General features: G+C 31.4%; 1 long non-coding RNA gene and 1 pseudogene across 2 annotated transcripts; one reads left to right on the forward strand and one right to left on the reverse strand.

The window, feature by feature from the left end:
• On the reverse strand, positions 1-1,982 carry LOC149551713 (C4-beta,C20-epoxidase-like; annotated as a pseudogene). The gene is made up of 3 exons (XR_016353329.1): positions 1,535-1,982; positions 431-758; positions 1-345 (listed from the first exon to the last, which is right to left on the reverse strand). The product of XR_016353329.1 is annotated as a C4-beta,C20-epoxidase-like (transcript).
• Positions 1,983-4,322: 2,340 nt separating this feature from the next.
• Positions 4,323-5,865, forward strand: LOC149551714 (uncharacterized). Its single transcript, XR_016352798.1, has 2 exons — positions 4,323-4,695; positions 5,431-5,865. It is a non-coding gene; the product is annotated as an uncharacterized LOC149551714 (long non-coding RNA).
• The last annotated feature ends 1,779 nt before the right edge of the window (positions 5,866-7,644 follow it).

Genomic DNA, 7,644 nt, shown 5'->3' on the forward strand with positions numbered 1-7,644 from the left:
TGGTCCAAAAACATATATTATATTGTTTATTAATAGCTAAACACACAAACAACCATTAAAGTTGTAAATTTCATTCATATAATTAATAATTATTATCTAATTAAAAAAAATTCTTAGTTACTAAAGAAAAATGTTCAAAGGAGTTCCTTCCAACCTATCTTTTACATAGTCCTTGAAAATAAATGATTTATAATAGCATGAATGGTGATCATCTATGAGCTCCTCTGGAACTAGTACCTCCTTTTCTTGAGGAAAATCCCAAAAGAGAGCCACAGAAAGTCGAGGCTTCCTCCCTTCATAAGCTACACGGTGCTTTACACTCCAAAGTATATCATTGCTCCATATCTACAAACAAATAAAGAATATCACCATTTATCTTAAAAAAGAATGTCACCATTTATCTTAAAATTTAAATAGGAAATTACATTACCTTTAGAGTGTCACCCATAAAAACAGTGAATGATGAAGCTAGAGGTTCTACCCTGAACCATTCACCTTTTGTGGAGCACATTTCAAGTCCACCCACTTGGTCATTATATAGAATTGTAATCAAGCTCCAATCAGTGTGCTCCTTTAGAATTATATCAGTGGCATCCCTTGATTTTTCACTCTCTGAGAAATAATTTAGATTAAGCAAAGCTTCACATCCAACAAAATCAATGTTGAGATATTTGCCGAGACCCAAACCTTGAAGGATAAGTTTTATTAAGGAATTTGCTAGATCGGCTAACTTGGAACTGAAAGTTCTTAGGCTGTCACTGCACAACATGTGACAATAGTTTAAATACTTATATGTTAATCTACCATATTTTAATGTTATGGAGAAGACCAACATAAACAAATTCATTTTATACGAGATTGTTATTTTTTATCTAGAGTTATGTAATTAAATCATTTTGTAAACAAAGACATTAAAAAACAGGTGAGATGGTTTAGCATCTGAAAGATTTGTAATGGGTGTTATAACAATTATTAATTTATTATTTATAGTTGATGTACAATTATTGGTTTAATATATAATTGTCACTTTTTTATAATGATGACTACTCATAATTGAATGAAATGTATTCCTTACAAGTATGATGGTTCTTAATGTACTACAATTGGTCTCATTTGTTTTGGTATTGTTTTTGATATTTAAAAATATAACATGCTGATGATGTTGCATCATATTTAATGATGCGAGACCTTGAAAACTTAGTTATAAACATGTGACTAGCCAAATAAATTGCTATAAAAAAAATGTAATAATTTGAAAGTTCTATATAGAATTTTGAGAACTGCGACTTTAGAATGCGCAACTACGGCATCATCTCTCCTAAACTAATACTAAAAACAATGACATAATCTCCATTCTTTTTTAAATCAAGATTAAATTAGAACTAAATTACCATATAATAAAAATGTTAAAATAATTTTTTTATCAGACAACCGTCTAGAGCACAACAATAAGTTACCTGCCTCTCAAATAAGAGATCTTAGGTTGGAAAGAATTTTTGGTTACATAAAAGATGAAACAGAGTGTTTGACATACCAGAATTGAGGATTTCCTTGCGGCCATAGCTTTTATGCATATTGCTGAAGCGAATCAGATGTTGTTACTGCGGGAAAAGACATGATCTCACGAGGTAAAAGACCAGAGGTTATAAAATACCCATCTTCGCTAGAGGGAACACAAACTGTTCTTTCTTTCACTTGGGGAGGAAGTTTAAACATATCTCTAAAGACTGAATCCACACTGTTTACAAGTTCCTCTTCCACTCCATGATTGACAATACGGAAAGCTCCCCATTGTTGGGATGCTTCTTTTACTTGATTACACAGCCTTTGAAGATCAGGATCACCATCTTTAAACTCTGATAGAAGCGCAGAAACATCAATTATGGGGAGCTCATGATCAGCCATAGTCATGACTAGGGCAGAATGAAAATTTTAATACAGTTGGGTTGGGATTAATGATGATTAAATAGAGATTAGTTTCTTGCATGAGATAGGGATTACTTTATTTGCCCTCATATCTTTGTTTGGGACTTTGCTGTTTTAGGATTTATGATGTTGAAATAGAAAATATACCTCTTGAACAATGAGAAATCTTTCTAGGACATGATTACTGTTTTTAGTCTCCAATAATCCTCTGGTGTCTTTTTCCAATGCTATTGTTGGCAGATACGTACCCACTCAAAATTGTGGCCTTGTTCAAAATGCCCTCAAATTAATTTAGAGAAATAATTCTTAGAGTGTAGAAAAATAAAAATTGGTTTCTATGGGTAAGGGAGGTTAAGTGTAGTTGATACTCACGTGTAGCTGCTGGTATAAGCTCTTAAATTAGAAACTATCTTTTTAGTTTTCATCATATTCGTGTACTTACTGGTATAAACTATTCTATTAGGGACGTGGCTATCCTCCCTACAAACTGTACAGCTGACCAATTTTCAAAAAATTGAAATATCATGAATTTTTCAAAAATTTCAGCATTTGATCTTCATGATCTGCATAGTTTGTAGGTTGAAAATAATAAAAAATTTGGAAAAAAATCACTACTTTGAATCTTAAAAAAAGTTCGACTTTGTTTTGTCTTTAGTACATTTTGCATGGAGATTAGCCTGTCCCATTCCATTAGAGGCAAGAGAGTAAGATATTTTTTTAATTTTTTTTAAGGATAATGAATTATTAGGTATGACATATGAAAAATATATGTTTTAAATCATTTCTCACTATTTGCGTTTGTTTCTCTCCAATGCTTTGGTTCATTTAGATTCAACACTCTCTTAAGTGATCGTGAAAGAAAATTATCAAGATTTGATATTTGATATCATACCCTTCCAAATTAGGAGACTTACAATCCCTTAGTAACTCATAAAGTGAGGTCTTTTCTTCTCCATATGTGATGCATCTTGAAGTAGGAGCATCATGGAAGAGAAAAAAACTAAAACATTGCAACTTCTTTTGATTAGTTTAGTTTGAGATTGTTTCAAATATTTGATGGAATTCTTCAAATCCATTTGACTTTTCTCATCGGTAATTGTAGAGATACAAGGCAATAAGAAAAGAAAGAGAACAAAACACATTGTGAATAGGGGATGCATGTTGTCGAACTGTGAGTAATAAGATCTCATATCTTACAACCTCTATTTTATTAGCTTCTCCTAAACTTCAACTTCCAAGTCTGGGTCAAGAAAACTCTTTTTTTTTAAATTACAATAATGGTAGAAATTTAAAAAATCTAGTAACTTGCAACCTCTATTTTAATGGCTTCACACAACCATTAACGCCCTCTGCAAGCCAAATTTAATGCTTCAATGAGCATCTGGAATTACATGTTGATTGAATATAGATTCTGATCACTTGTATAAGAGTTATATTAAAGATTAATTTTATAAATGGCTTAAACATTATATACTGAGATTTGATTTCTAAACTAAACCTATTAAGTAATCAAAGTTGATACACCTTCAAACTTAAAATTTTCATTAATGTTATATGATGTTTAAATGTGGTAATTCTAGACTCTAATTTGATCCCCCAAATATAAAGAAGGTTTGAATGCAGAAGAGTTACTAGATTGGATCTTTGAAATGGAGAAATATTTTGAATATGACAAAATTGAAGGCTCGTGAGATCTCTATTGTAGAATCATTTGCAAACTAATAGATAATAGTAAAGAATGTTAAAATAACTGAACAAAGAAAAAAACAAGAAACAAATGGCATTACCCAAATGAACAATGAAATTATCCCTACTAACAATAGTAAAGGAAAATAGATTTTACATATTTTAATAAGGAAAGGGTAAAATAAAATTTTATATAAAATTACTACATAAATCTATTTAGAAAAATTTAGAATTTGAAATGAAAGGAATTATACCTCTACAATTTGTCTTAGTGATCAAAATACACTTTGAGAATTCTTTATCAGATTGCTAAGGAAGAACACTAGTACCCAGATTGCTAGAGAAGAACTCTAGTACCCACAGAAACTAACTTCATGTAATTGTTGAGCCTTAACTATATGTCAGATTTCAACAAAGTTTTTATTCATTGTAAAAGTTTCCAAATTTGGTTGTGTAAATGTTTTTCATGTCTTTGTATTCATTGTAAAAGTAGAACAATATTTGCTAGTTGATGACTTGAAAACATTTCTTACTTTTGAGTATGAACAAAACTCCTATAGAAATCGTCAATCGTGAGTGCATCACCCGCACTCACTGAAAGATGCACCAATAACCATTCACAATCATATACAAATGTCTATACTAAAATAAGCCAATTACGTACTGAGAACTTAAAAAGATCAACTATTAATATTGTTCTACTTCTCTCCTATTCATATATATCACCACCGAATAAGTTGCATCACAATACATTCCATGAGGACCTCAATTGGCGTACTGTTTCCATCAACACTAACTGTTACGGGCGGTGCTCACATGCGGACCTCACTCGAACTCTCTAGATGCATCTTCTCTTCCTCAATTTACTCAAGATGGAAAATTGAAAAATCTAAGTAACTCTTTTAAATTACTATTGTTTAGTGTGAACACAATATGAGAAAAATCTGCACTTAATCCAGCATTTATGAAGCACCTAACAATCTGACCACATACGCCTTTTAATGTTTCGATTTATCATAAAAAAGTGTTCTTGAAATCCTCTGCAACTGCTGCTATTGTAAAGCCGGTCCTCTTTTTAAACAGGTGCAAGTCTCTTGGATGAGAATTAAATACAAGTTTCTTATTTTTCATATTAGTATCATATCAGAAAGGCTCTGGCTATGCTTCAGACAGATTGCAAAATAAGTGCTGAGAATTTCAATAAAATCTATTGTATTTTTAATTTTTTCATATGAAGAATAAATGCTGAAAATTTCAATAAAATCAATTGTATTTTTAATTTTTTCAATTTTGATCCAAAATGCATTTTCTGTGGGGAATAGCCCCGTCCTATCAGAAAGAGGAGAATGTGATGTGATGTAGATCCACAAAGGAAGGGATTGGTTGAAACAACCAAAGAGATTTAATTAGTAAATAAATTAGTTGGAGCTTACTCCTAAATACAAGAAGATAAGGCCAATCTGTGTTAGGTTGTTAGGTCGAAGATAGTTTGTTTTGCCACTGGTTATCCTTCTATCTCACAATCTAACTTTTCTTTAGGGATCTCCGAAAATATGATGATTTTTTTCAATTTTTTTGTTATTTTCAATTACAAAACATGGTGATAATCAAGACAAATGCCATTGTTTCTACTCTCACAATAAATAGAGTAAAGAAGAGTGATAAGAGTTTGTAGAATGTAAGTTAGTTGCTTGCCTACATTATTTTTTGGTTTTTTCGTTTTCCTTCTAATTCCGTTAGTTGTAAAATTCTTTCATGTCTGTTAAATCTGCTCACCAGAATGTTATGACTAGTTTCATGAAATTCTTGTTATTGCAGATAATTAAAGAAAAGGATGGCAGAGAGGAGATTAAGATGGGCACTTTGTATGCTCTTTGTGTTGATGGCAGTTGTGGTTATTAATGGAGATCCAACATGCAGTCCAGCAGGGAACTTTTGGTGTAATAGTGGGAGGTGTTGTAGCCAATATAATTGGTGTGGAAGTACATCTGATTATTGCGCATCTGGAAATTGCCTTGCTCAGTGTTGGCCAAATGCAATGGCACTAAATCAGTCCAGTTTGATTAATGTATCCATGAAAAAGAACATTACCTCTGCATCTCCATAGCAATCCTATAATGTATTTGGATTTACGTGATCTATTGTAGGGACAGTTTGTTCTTCCTTAATATCTGTCAAGGTATGTAATACAATATTGCTTTCACTGTTTTGCCTATTTTTAAAGAAATTAGTATGGTGTGCCAGGTTTTTTAAGTTTACAGCTTAAAACAATCAGTTTTGCGGAGCCCTGTTTGTAAGTTTTAAATTACTAGTAAATACTCTTTAGAAGAAAAAAATCTATGCTGAAACAATGTCTAGATGTTACTGATTGAAACCATTGACACATTGAAGGCTATTAGAATTCTACAATTAAATTTTAGATTTGATAGTGTTTAGTTTTTGTTGGCAATTGTTTTCTATTATAGAATATGATTTGAAATGTTGATATAGAATACGATTCTAAATGTTGATAACTAAAATTATACAAATGTTGATAACAAAAATTATATACAAATGTTGATAACAAAAAGCTACATACAAAAGTTTAACACGAAAACTATACACAATCTGAGTGTAATAGGAAATGTTAGATAACAAAAATTATGCAACAATCTCATTCAGACGACTAGAGCAGCATTGACACAGTGAAACATTCTTAATCTGCTTTTTTAATCAGAAACAGCTTAAACATCACCTAAGAGTATTAAATAGTACTTACTCTTTAGGAACTTAATTATTTCTTCAATATGAATCATCATTTATCTGCACGGTGGTCTTTGCTATGAATTACTATGAAGTTACTATGAAGGACCGTCAGTTGACTCTTTAACTCGGGATATTATGGTTATTTATTCCCTGTAAATACACCCCCCCAACCCATCACATTCATAGGTTTCAGTACAAGCATTACAATAGAAAACTCCTTAACAAACACGCAAATGCAGGCTTTCGGCCAGCCATGTGATGTGATGTGACGTAGGACTTGATAGAAAGCATGTCATAGTCACATTCATCGCTCTTGTATTACTTCCTGACGCTACATTCCAACAAAACCTTTGATATTTCAATATGTAGTTAGGACTTGGCTAGAATTGCATTTCAGTGAATTACATTTGATGGAATGTATACGTCTTAAAATGAAACATAGTTAATTCTTCACAAAATTAATTTATTTCAAGTTGTCTTTGTATTTAATAGTAGTTTTTATTTTATTTTTTAGATAAAAGTGATAAATATCATGGAACTTTATTAATATTTATACATTTTTAATAAACTTAGTTCAAAGGGTTGAGTAAAGAAAATTTCCCTATTACACATGTTACACATGATAATCATACTACTAGGCATATTGAGGAAAAACATCAAATAATTTTTCACCTTACTAGGCATATTGAGGAAAAACATCAAGTAAATAGGAATATCATTCAATATATAGTTATACTTAATCATCAATAAGTTTCGAGATAATGTGAGTCATTTATGTGTCCAAAGCAAATTTCATTAGAAATGGGAGTCAATATCTTGCCCCATAACTCATGTTTCTCATTCCCTTGGAAAAAGGGATTCCCAAATATTTACATGGAAACAACCCAACGCCAAAACTCAATAATAGACCCACTAACCAAAGGAGATAAGTTAATCAAGAAAATCTTGGACTACTTTGATTCACAAGCTAGTTAGAGAAACAAGAGTAATCACTTCTAATATATGTGATGACCATAGCTTCCTTCATAGAAGCAAGAACAAATAAAAGAATATCGTTGGCAAAGAGATTATGAGATTGTGATTCTTCCAAATGCCCAAGTTGAATTCCTTTCCAATCCCCATGTAAGTTGGCATTCTTAATGAATCTGCGCAATCCTTCTGTCATAATAATGACCAACAAGGGAGACTATTACGCCCTTAATATTGGTGTATATAGGGTTATGAATAGTCAACTTGTAGCTATCTTAATCCTTAATTAAGTCATGTTATCATTATTATATTATTCTT

This window comes from Cupressus sempervirens, chromosome 6 (assembly GCF_028749045.1).
Source record: "Cupressus sempervirens isolate cs-2001-9-10 chromosome 6, ASM2874904v1, whole genome shotgun sequence".
Lineage (NCBI taxonomy): Eukaryota > Viridiplantae > Streptophyta > Pinopsida > Cupressales > Cupressaceae > Cupressus > Cupressus sempervirens.